Source organism: Hyperoodon ampullatus (assembly GCF_949752795.1).
Source record: "Hyperoodon ampullatus genome assembly, chromosome: 7".
Classification (NCBI taxonomy): Eukaryota; Metazoa; Chordata; class Mammalia; order Artiodactyla; family Ziphiidae; genus Hyperoodon; species Hyperoodon ampullatus.
This window is the reverse complement of record NC_136920.1, coordinates 66,178,258-66,188,236: the sequence shown is the minus strand read 5'-3', so window position 1 is coordinate 66,188,236 and position 9,979 is coordinate 66,178,258.

Here is a 9,979-nt window from a genome sequence, read left to right as displayed (position 1 = left end):
TTTCCAGATATATGCACAAGAGTGGAATTGCTGTGGCAGCACCAATTTACATTCCCACCAACAATGTAGGAGGATTCCCTTTTCTCCACACCCTCTCCAGCAATTTTTTTATTTTTATTTTTTTGGCTATGCTGCACGGCATGTGAGATCCTAGCTTCCCAGCCAGGGATTGAACCCACACCCTCAGCAGTGAAAGCACAGAGTCCTAACCACTGGACCACCAGGGAATTCCCTATTTGTAGACTTTTTAGTGATGGCCGTTCTGACCGTTGTGCGGTGGTACCTCATTGTAGTTTTGATTTGCATTTCTCTAATAATTAGCGATGATGAGCATGTTTTCATATGCCTATTGGCCATCTGTATGTGAGAAGGGTTATGTTTAAAATGGTTGTAACCAAATGATACCAAAAGCTAATCAACTATATTCGGCCCTGAAGAAAGACATTTTTTAAAGGTTGTTCAGCATGGAGTGTAGGAAAAAAGTCCAGCAGCCAAAATGTGTCATTGTGTCCAGAGCTGCTCTATCCAAGAGGACAGCCACTAGCCCCACAGCTAATGAGCATCTGGAATGAGTTTAATCCAAATTGAGATGTACTGTAAGTGGAACATAAACACTGGACTTTAAAGACTTAGTATTAAAAAAAAAGAATATAAACTATCTCGAATTTTAACATAGATTATGTGTTGAAATGATATCATTTCAGATATATTGGTTTAGATAAAAGACAATATTTAGATTAACCTCACCTGCTACTTTTTACTTTTCTAATGTGGCTACTAGAAAGCTTAAAATTCCATGTGTGGCCCACATTTTATTTCCACTGGACAGTGCTGGTCTAATTATTGTCCAGAGGAAAGATTGTCAGCTCTTGCTTAACTTACCTAAACCCATTCATCCAGAATTTATATTTATCAAATATACAGTATTTCACGTCTGATAGAATGGTTTCCAATGCTTTTTAAAAGTTTGACTTTTTTTTTCTGTTTGCCCACTTTTGAGTACTTTCAATATATTTAAGCCAATTTATCTAAAGCTACTGGTTTCAATTTTAAGCTTAAATACTAATCAGAAGGTGAGAATATTTGGAGAAGGTTGGACATATTCAGAAAAGCGGGAGATTATTCCCTATGACTAGGAAAACAACATAGCATTTCACACCTTTCTGTCACCACTTTTCTTTCTTTTCAGTGAAGAGGGAAAATGCAGATGGCTCAGTGCAAAGAACTCAGAAGTGCAAATCAGGCCTCTCCTCTGGGTAAAATTTTAGCAGGTACAGTAAGTCCCCTACATACGAACGAGTTCCGTTCCAAGAGTGTGTTCGTATGTCCAATTTGTTTGTAAGTCCAGTAAAGTTAGCCTAGGTACTGAACTAACACAATTGGCTATATAGTACTGTACTGTAATAGGTTTATAATACTTTTCACACAAATAATACATTAAAAAACACAAAAAATAAAGAAAACATTTTTAATCTTACATACAGTACCTTGAAAAGTACAGTAGTACAGTACAACAGCTGGCATACAGGGGCTGGCATCAAGTGAACAGGCAAGAAGAGTTACTGACTGGAGGAGGGAGAGGAAGTGGGAGATGGTAGAGCTGAAGGAATGTCAGCAATAGGAAAGGGGGCAAGCTGCAGTTTCACTCATGCCTGACGTTGATGGAACGCATGTTTGCATCTTTGAAAGTTCGCAACTTGAAGGTTCGTTTGTAGGGGACTTACGTAGTGAGATCCTCTCCATAGATTTCATACCAACATAAATTCCAGATGGATTAAAGAGACACTTTTAAACCATAAGAAAAACTAGAAGAATATTAAATGTATTGTGTATTTAACCATTGGGACAGGAGGATTTTTTGCAAACAATAAAAGTATCTTTTAATTCACTGAAATAAAAATAACAACATTTAATTTTAAAGTAAGGCTTGACTCTTTGTCTTCACATGCTCAGCCCAGGACACATTTTGTGCTCCTTCCTTCATGTATACAGTTAGGCCACCAACTTATAGATTGGCATTTAGGCTCAAAGTAGAGGTTGACCTGACTGGCCCTTGCCAGTCTCTTAGAAAAAACTAGCCTAGGGTTTTTTTAAATTAAAGTAAAGCTGATTTACAACATCATGTTAGTTTCAGGTGTATAGCACAGTGATTCAGTATATATACAGTAGTGTGTATCTGTTAATCCCATACTCCTAATCCATCCCTCCCCCACCTTTCCCCTTTGGTAACCATAAGTTTTTTTTCTATGTCTATGAGTCTCTTTCTGTTTTGTAAATAAGTTCATTTGTATCTTTTTTTTTTTAATTCTACATACAAGTGATATCCTATGGTATTTGTCTTTCTGTGGCTTACTACACTTAGTATGAGAATCTCTAGGTCCTTCCATGTTGCTGCAGGGACAGGAGGACTTTTAAAGAAGCAAAGAAAAAGGTGGAAAAAAGGATGGATAGATTAGACTATGTACAAATTTAAAACTTACAAAGTATAGAAATGAGACAGAAAATAATTATAGCAAATATCCCAAACATTAAATAAACTTTTAAAATGTATAGATATTAGACAAATCAATTTTAAAAATACTTTGAGGGCTTCCCTGGTGGTGCAGTAGATAAGAATCTGCCTGCCAATGCAGGGGACACGAGTTTGAGCCCTGGCCCAGGAAGATCCCACATGCCGCGGAGCAACTAAGCCAGTGAGCCACAACTACTGAGCCTGAACTCTAGAGCCCACAAGCCACAAATACTGAAGCCCGCGTGCCTAGATCCCGTGCTCCGCAACAAGAGAAGCCACCACAATGAGAACCCCGCACACCGCAACGAAGAGTAGCCCCTGCTTGCCACAACTAGAGAAAGCCTGTGTGCAACAACAAAGACCCAACACAGCCAAAAATAAATAAATAAAATTAAAAAAAAACTTTGACCCCCAAATGTAAAAGGCCTGAATCAATAATTCATCAAAGAAGAATAATAACTAGCAAATAACCCCATGAGAAAATGTTCACTCTCCCTTGTAAACAAATGAATGCAAATTAAAACAAAAGTTAAGTTATCTATTCTACCTACCTGATTGGCAAAGTTATTATTGTGATTGTTGTTTTGTTTGGTGCTGGTGAGAATGTAGTAAAATGGGTACTAATATATATCTTGACGGTTCTGAAATTTTATATAAACTCTTTGAAAAACATTTGCTGTAAAAAAGACTTTGATAAAGTAATTCCATGTCTGGAATCTATCCCCAAGGAAAAACATAAACACAAAAATCTTTATGAGCAAAAATACTTGTCACAGAGTTATTTATAATATTTAAAAATTAAAAACAACTTCTAATTTCCAAACAATAAGAAAAGGCTTAAGTAAAATATGTTATATTCACTCAATGGAATACTATGTAGTTAATAAAACTGCTCAGGCTATGTACTAACATGGAAAATGGACTATGATATAATATTTAGTGAAGAAACAGGGTTTCAAATTGTATACATGCGTATACATTGCATGATCATAACTATGTAAAACTGTTCATTTAAAAAAAGATGGAAGGAAATATTCATTATGTTTACCTTTCAGTAGTCAAGCCATGAATTATATTTTTCTATTTTTCTGAAATGTATTTTATTAATGCCTGTGAGTGACTATTATGGTAGGCCAAATAGTATAAATGAGTATTTCTATAGACTCCCCAAAGATGTCCATATCCTTATCCCCAGAACCAGTGAACATGTTACCTTACCCAGTAAAACGGGCATTGTAGATGTGATTAAATTAAGGATCTCAAGATAGGGAGCTTATCCTGGATTATGTGGTCCAATGTAATCACATAGGTCTTATAAGAGGAAGGCAGGAATTTGAGAGAAAGAAGGCAATATGATAACAGTAGCAGAGGTGGTAGTCAGGGAGAGATTTGAAGATGCTTCACTGATGGCTTTGGAGATAGAGGAAGGGACTGTGAGCCAAAGAATGCAGGCCACCTCTAGAAGCTGGAAAAGGCAAGGAAACATTTTCCCCTAGAGCCTCCAGAAGAAGCACAGCCCTGCTAACACCTTGATTTTAGGATTTCTGATCTCTAGATCTGTAAGATAATAAATTGGCATTATCTCAATTAATAAGGACATACTCTGTAGCACAGGGAACTCTGCTCAGTACTTTGTAATGATCTATATGGGAAAAGAATCTAAAAAAGAGTGGATATATGTATATGTGTAACTGATACACATTGCTGTACAGCAGAAACTAACACAACATTGTAAATCAACTATACTCTAAGAAAAAAATTTTTAACGTTTTTATTGGAGTATAAGTGCTTTACGATGGTGTGTTAGTTTCTGCTTTATAACAAAGTAAATCAGTTATACATATACATGTATCCCCATATCTCTTCCCTCTTGCATCTCCTCCCTCCCACCCTCCCTATCCCACCCTTCTAGCTGGTCACAAAGCACGGACCTGATCTCCCTGTGCTATGCGACTGCTTCCCACTGGCTATCTATTTTAGCTTTGGTAGTGTATATATGTCCATATATACACTACCACTCTCTCACTTTGTCCCAGTTTACCCTTCCCCCTCCCCGTGTCCTCAAGTCCATTTTCTAGTAGAGCTGCGTCTTTATTCCTATCTTGCCCCAGGTTCTGCATGACCTTTTTTTTTTTTTAGATTCCATGTATATGTGTTAGCATACGGTATTTGTTTTTCTCTTTCTGACTTGCTTCACTCTGCATGACAGACTCTAGGTCCATCCACCTCAGTACACATAACTCAATTTAATTCCTTTTTGTGGCTGAGTAATATTCCATTGTATATATGTGCCACATCTTCTTTATCCATTCATCTGTCGATGGGCACTTAGGTTGCTTCCATGTCCTGGCTATTGTAAATTGAGCTGCAATGAACATTGTGGTACATGACTCTTTTTGAATTATGGTTTTCTCAGGGTATATGCCAGTAGTGGGATTGCTGGGGCATATGGTAGCTCTATTTTTAGTTTTTTAAGGAACCTCCATACTGTTCTCCATAGTGGCTGTATCAATTTACATTCCCACCAACAGTGCAAGAGGGTTCCCTTTTCTCCACACCCTCTCCAGCATTTATTGTTTGTAGATTTTTTGATGATGGCCATTCTGACCAGTGTGAGATGATATCTCACTGTAGTTTTGATTTGCATTTCTCTAATGATTAATGATGTTGAGCATTCTTTCATGTGTTTGTTGGCAATCTGTATATCTTCTTTGGAGAAATGTCTATTTAAGTCTTCTGCCCATTTTTGGATTGGGTTGTTTGTATTTTTGATATTGAGCTACATGAGCTGCTTGTAAATTTTGGAGATTTATCCTTTGTCAGTTGCTTCGTTTGCAAATATTTTCTCCCATTCTGAGGGTTGTCTTTTTGTCTTGTTTATGGTTTCCTTTGCTGTGCAAAAGCCTTTAAGTTTCATTAGGTCCCATTTGTTTATTTTTGTTTTTATTTCCATTTCTCTAGGAGGTGGGTCAAAAGGGATCTTGCTGTGATTTATGTCATAGAGTGTTCTGCCTATGCTTTCCTCTAAGAGTTTGATAGTGTCTGGCCTTACATTTAGGTCTTTAATCCATTTTGAGTTTATTTTTGTGTATGGTGTTAGGGACTGTTCTAATTTCATTCTTTTACGTGAACTGTCCAGTTTTCCCAGCATCACTTATTGAAGAGACTGTCTTTTCTCCATTGTATATCCTTGCCTCCTTTGTCATAGATCAGTTGACCATATGTGCATGGGTTTATCTCTGGGCTTTCTATCCTGTTCCATTGATCTATATTTCTGTTTTTGTGCCAGTACCATACTGTCTTGATTACTGTAGCTTTGTAGTATAGTCTGAAGTCAGGGAGCCTGATTCCTCCAGCTCCGTTTTTCTTTCTCAAGATTGCTTTGGCTATTCGGGGTCTTTTGTATTTCCATACAAATTTTTTAAAAAAGAAAATCATACAATCTCAAAAAAAAATAAAAAAGAAATTTGCATTATCTTAAGCCACTAAGTTATGGTAATTAGTTACAGCAGCAACAGGAAACAGATACAAATATATGGTGGAAACAAAGTTTATGGTGGAAACAAAGTTTTTTGATGAAAACTCACTTTATTTGATTTTTTAAAGCTTTAAAAATAATATGTGGGTTAATATATGTTGTCCAGTAGTGTTACTTCATCATTTAGATGTCACAAAATATAAAGTGCAATAGAGCTTCATATGTTTCTGATGAACTTGTCTCATCTTTCCACTCTCCCTGTCAACACAGAAATGCCTCACTACACAGCAATAAACACTGGATTTGGGGTAATTTGCTTAATAATGAAATCTAGTACACAAATGTCTGAGAAGAAGCAACCAGCAGCAGGAAGGAGAAGTTTTAAAAAGGGGATAAAGTCTATGAATCATAAGTAAATACACTCCCTGAGCTGAGCAACTCCAGATTTATGCAAATTCAACACTGCACAAAATTTTCCAAAAGACACATAATATGATTTTAAAGAAACAGAGAAGTCTGAGATAGTTAATGGAATGGAAATACGGAACAACTGTTATTATTTCCTCACTTGCTTTCTGCCTGTTCTCCCTTCAGTCCAGTGTCTTGTCCCATCCTGGACTCCAGGTTTGATTTCACGTTGACAGGTCCTGCTCCTGCTGCTTTGATCTTGGTGTTTCAAGTCACCTGGAGGGTCTGGTTCCTGACCTTCAGCTCCCCCTCCAACATCCCCACCCCACAGTCTAGTTTAGATTCACTCCACCCATTTTCTCTATTGGACACTATTTCTGGTCTTCATTAGCTCACCTCTGAACACTCAACCTCCAGTCTTGGGCTCTAGGAGATGATGGGCAGGGGGGAGACAGGGAGGAGCATGGGTAAAGGTGAGAAGGTGGACAACCTTCAACCAATGGGCAAAATTATCTTTGAAATAGGGGTAGAAGAGAAAGGAAGGAGGGAGAGGGGGAAGGAGGAAGGGAGGAAGGAAGGAAAGGAAGGGAAGAAGGGAGGAAGGAAGGAAAGAAGGAAGGAAGGGGAAGAAGGAGGGGAAGAGAAAGGGAAAAGAAAAGGAAAAAAGATGGAACAGAACTATATAACACAAAACAGTTACCAGTCACCTTAGGGGAAAAATACTCAGAAAGCTGTGGAAAACATTCCATCACACATGAAATGTTTTAACAAATACTCATTTAAGGTAAATGGCTCATTAGCTGACCTGGCTTTTGGGTGAACTGGTTTTCATGAGGTGGCCTGTTTTCCAAGTGTGCCCTAGCACGTGCACACATGTACACCACACAGCAGGTTTGGCACATCCTGGACCCGGGGAGAAGTGCCTGCGGCTATCCTCACGTGCAGACAGTCTGCTCAGATCCCCTAATTATCTGGTTCGTCTACACTCATCAAGCTGCCTTCTCATTATAATGTGGCTTCCCATGTAGATTCTCCCACTGGGAAAGAACAGGCTGACCTGTAAGTGGGAGTATTTTGGTCCCACTGGCAGTTACTCTGCACGGAAATTAATAAATCAGCCTTCTCTTGGGAATTTGATTTGTATATCCATTCTCAGAGTCTAAAATTTTTTTCCTGCACTGAAAATAGTTATGTTATTGTCTTAGTTAAGGCAATTCAATGAAACCCACTTTAGGTAGTATTAACACAATGTAGGCATTTATTACAAGATGGTGGTTGTGTGTCACAGAACTCAAGGGCAGAAAGGGCAATTAAGACTAGAACCAGTAACCAGAAAGCAGTCAGGATTGAAGCTGCTGCCCCTGCTGTTGGTCTGCATCTCTCATTCCCAAGCCTGCCCCTCGTTTCTGTTTCACACCTGCTTCATTTTTTTCTCTCTACAGATTAGCTTTCTCTGCTTCTCAGACATGCAGCTGAAGAAGGCTACCTCTCACCTGCCTCAGCGCCAGCAACCAAAGGAGACAAGCACCTGTGACTCCCAACTCTAAATTCCCACAGGCAGAATCTGATTGGCCCGATTTGGGTCAGATATCCACCCTAATCAAATTCTCTGTGACTGGTTGGGGGAGCTGGGAGCAGGAGGACAGGTTCAGACCCAGCTCTGTGAAATTGAGAACAATTCCCAGAAGAACAAGGAAGATTATGGAATGGATGGGGCAAGCATCCCCCAGATTGCCACAAACTGTGAGTCAGAAATGTTTCAGAATTTGGAATATTTTTTTCTTTTTGGAACTTTCTGGAATTTTTTTATTGAAGTATAGTTTATCTACAATGTTACTACAGGTGTACAGCAAAGTGATTCAGTTATACATATACATATATATATATATATATTCTTTTTCATATTCTTTTCCATTATGGTTTATTACAGCATGTTGAATATAGTTCCCTGAGCTATACAGTAGGACCTTGTTGTTTATTTTATATATAGTACTTTGTATCCGCTAATCCCAAACTCCTAATTTATCCCTGCCCCCTCCCCCCCATTTCCCCTTTGGTAACCATAAGTTTGTTTTCTATGTCTGTGAGTCTGTTTCTGTTTTGTAAATAAGTTCATTTATATCATATTTTAGATTCCACATATAGGTGATATTTTATATTTGTCTTTCTCTGACTTACTTCAGTTAGTATGATAATCTCTAGGTTCATCCATGTTGCTACAAATGGCATTATTTCATCTTTTTATGGCTTAGTATTCCACTGTATACATATTCCACATCTTCTTTATCCATTCATCTGTCAATGGACAATTAGGTTGCTTCTATGTCTTGGCTATTGTGAATACTGCTGCTACGAACATTGGGGTGCATGTATCTTTTTGAATTAGAGGTTTCTCCAGATAGATACCCAGGAATGGTATTGCTGGATCATACAGCAATTCTATTTTTAGTTTTTTAAAAAACCTCCATCCTGTTTTCCATAGTGCCTGCACCAATTTACATTCCCAAGAATTTGGAATTTTTTATATTCTAGGATATGATCAGGTACCTCACATAACATCACCCCCCCAGCAGAGTCTAAAGCAGCTTCCCATAATCAAAAACATCAATATTTTTAGAATGAAAACATGAATATTCATACAAAATAGGAAACAGGATTATAAATAGCCTCACGTGAGTTCAGGTTTTGCCTCCAAAGGAGTTACAAAAGTGCTTTTGGTTTTCAGGTCATTAGAATTTCAAAATTGCAGATCAGAGGTTTAGATTACACTACTCTGGGCTTGCAAAGCCGAGGACAGACCATAATAGTATCAAGGCACTTCCTCCTAGGGACTCCCTAGAACCTTACTCCTCCAAGTGTGGTCTCTGGACCAGCAGCGTCAACGTCACCAGGGAGCTTGTTGGAAGTGCTGAATCTCAGGTCCCATCCTAGCTCTACTGAATCAAAATTTGCATTTTAAAAAGGTGCATAGTGTCTTAGTCCATTCAGGCTGCTATAACAAAGTACCATAGACTGGGTGGCTTATAAACAACAGAAATTCATTGCTCATAGTTTAGGAGGCTGGGAAGTCCAAGATCAAGGTACTAGCAGATTCATTGTCTGGTGGAGCCCTCTTCCTGGTTCATAGACAACTGTCATTTTGCTGTGTCCTAACACGCTGGAAGGGGTTAGGGAGCTCTGTGGGATCTCTTTTATAAGGGCATTAACCCCATTCATGAGGGCTTCACTCTCATGGCCTAAGCAGCTCCAAAAGTCACCTAATATCATCTACTTGGGGATTAACATTTCAACATAGGAATTTTAGGGGGACACTAACATTCAGTCCATAGCACCCCAGTGCTTTGTATGCATGTTAAAGTTTGAGAAGCACTGCTCTAAGTGGCCCTGGACATACTATTTTTGTTCTCACCTCCCTGGTTCTCAGATTCCTGGCTCCCTAGCCCAGCCTCTGATGTTATCTCCCTTAAACCCACCCTTCATGATACATCCAAAGTAAATCTTCAGTTATGTCATTCCCTAGTTTACAACAAAACAAAATAAAACAAATATATGTTTTTAAAAACCTCAATGCTCCTAATTGC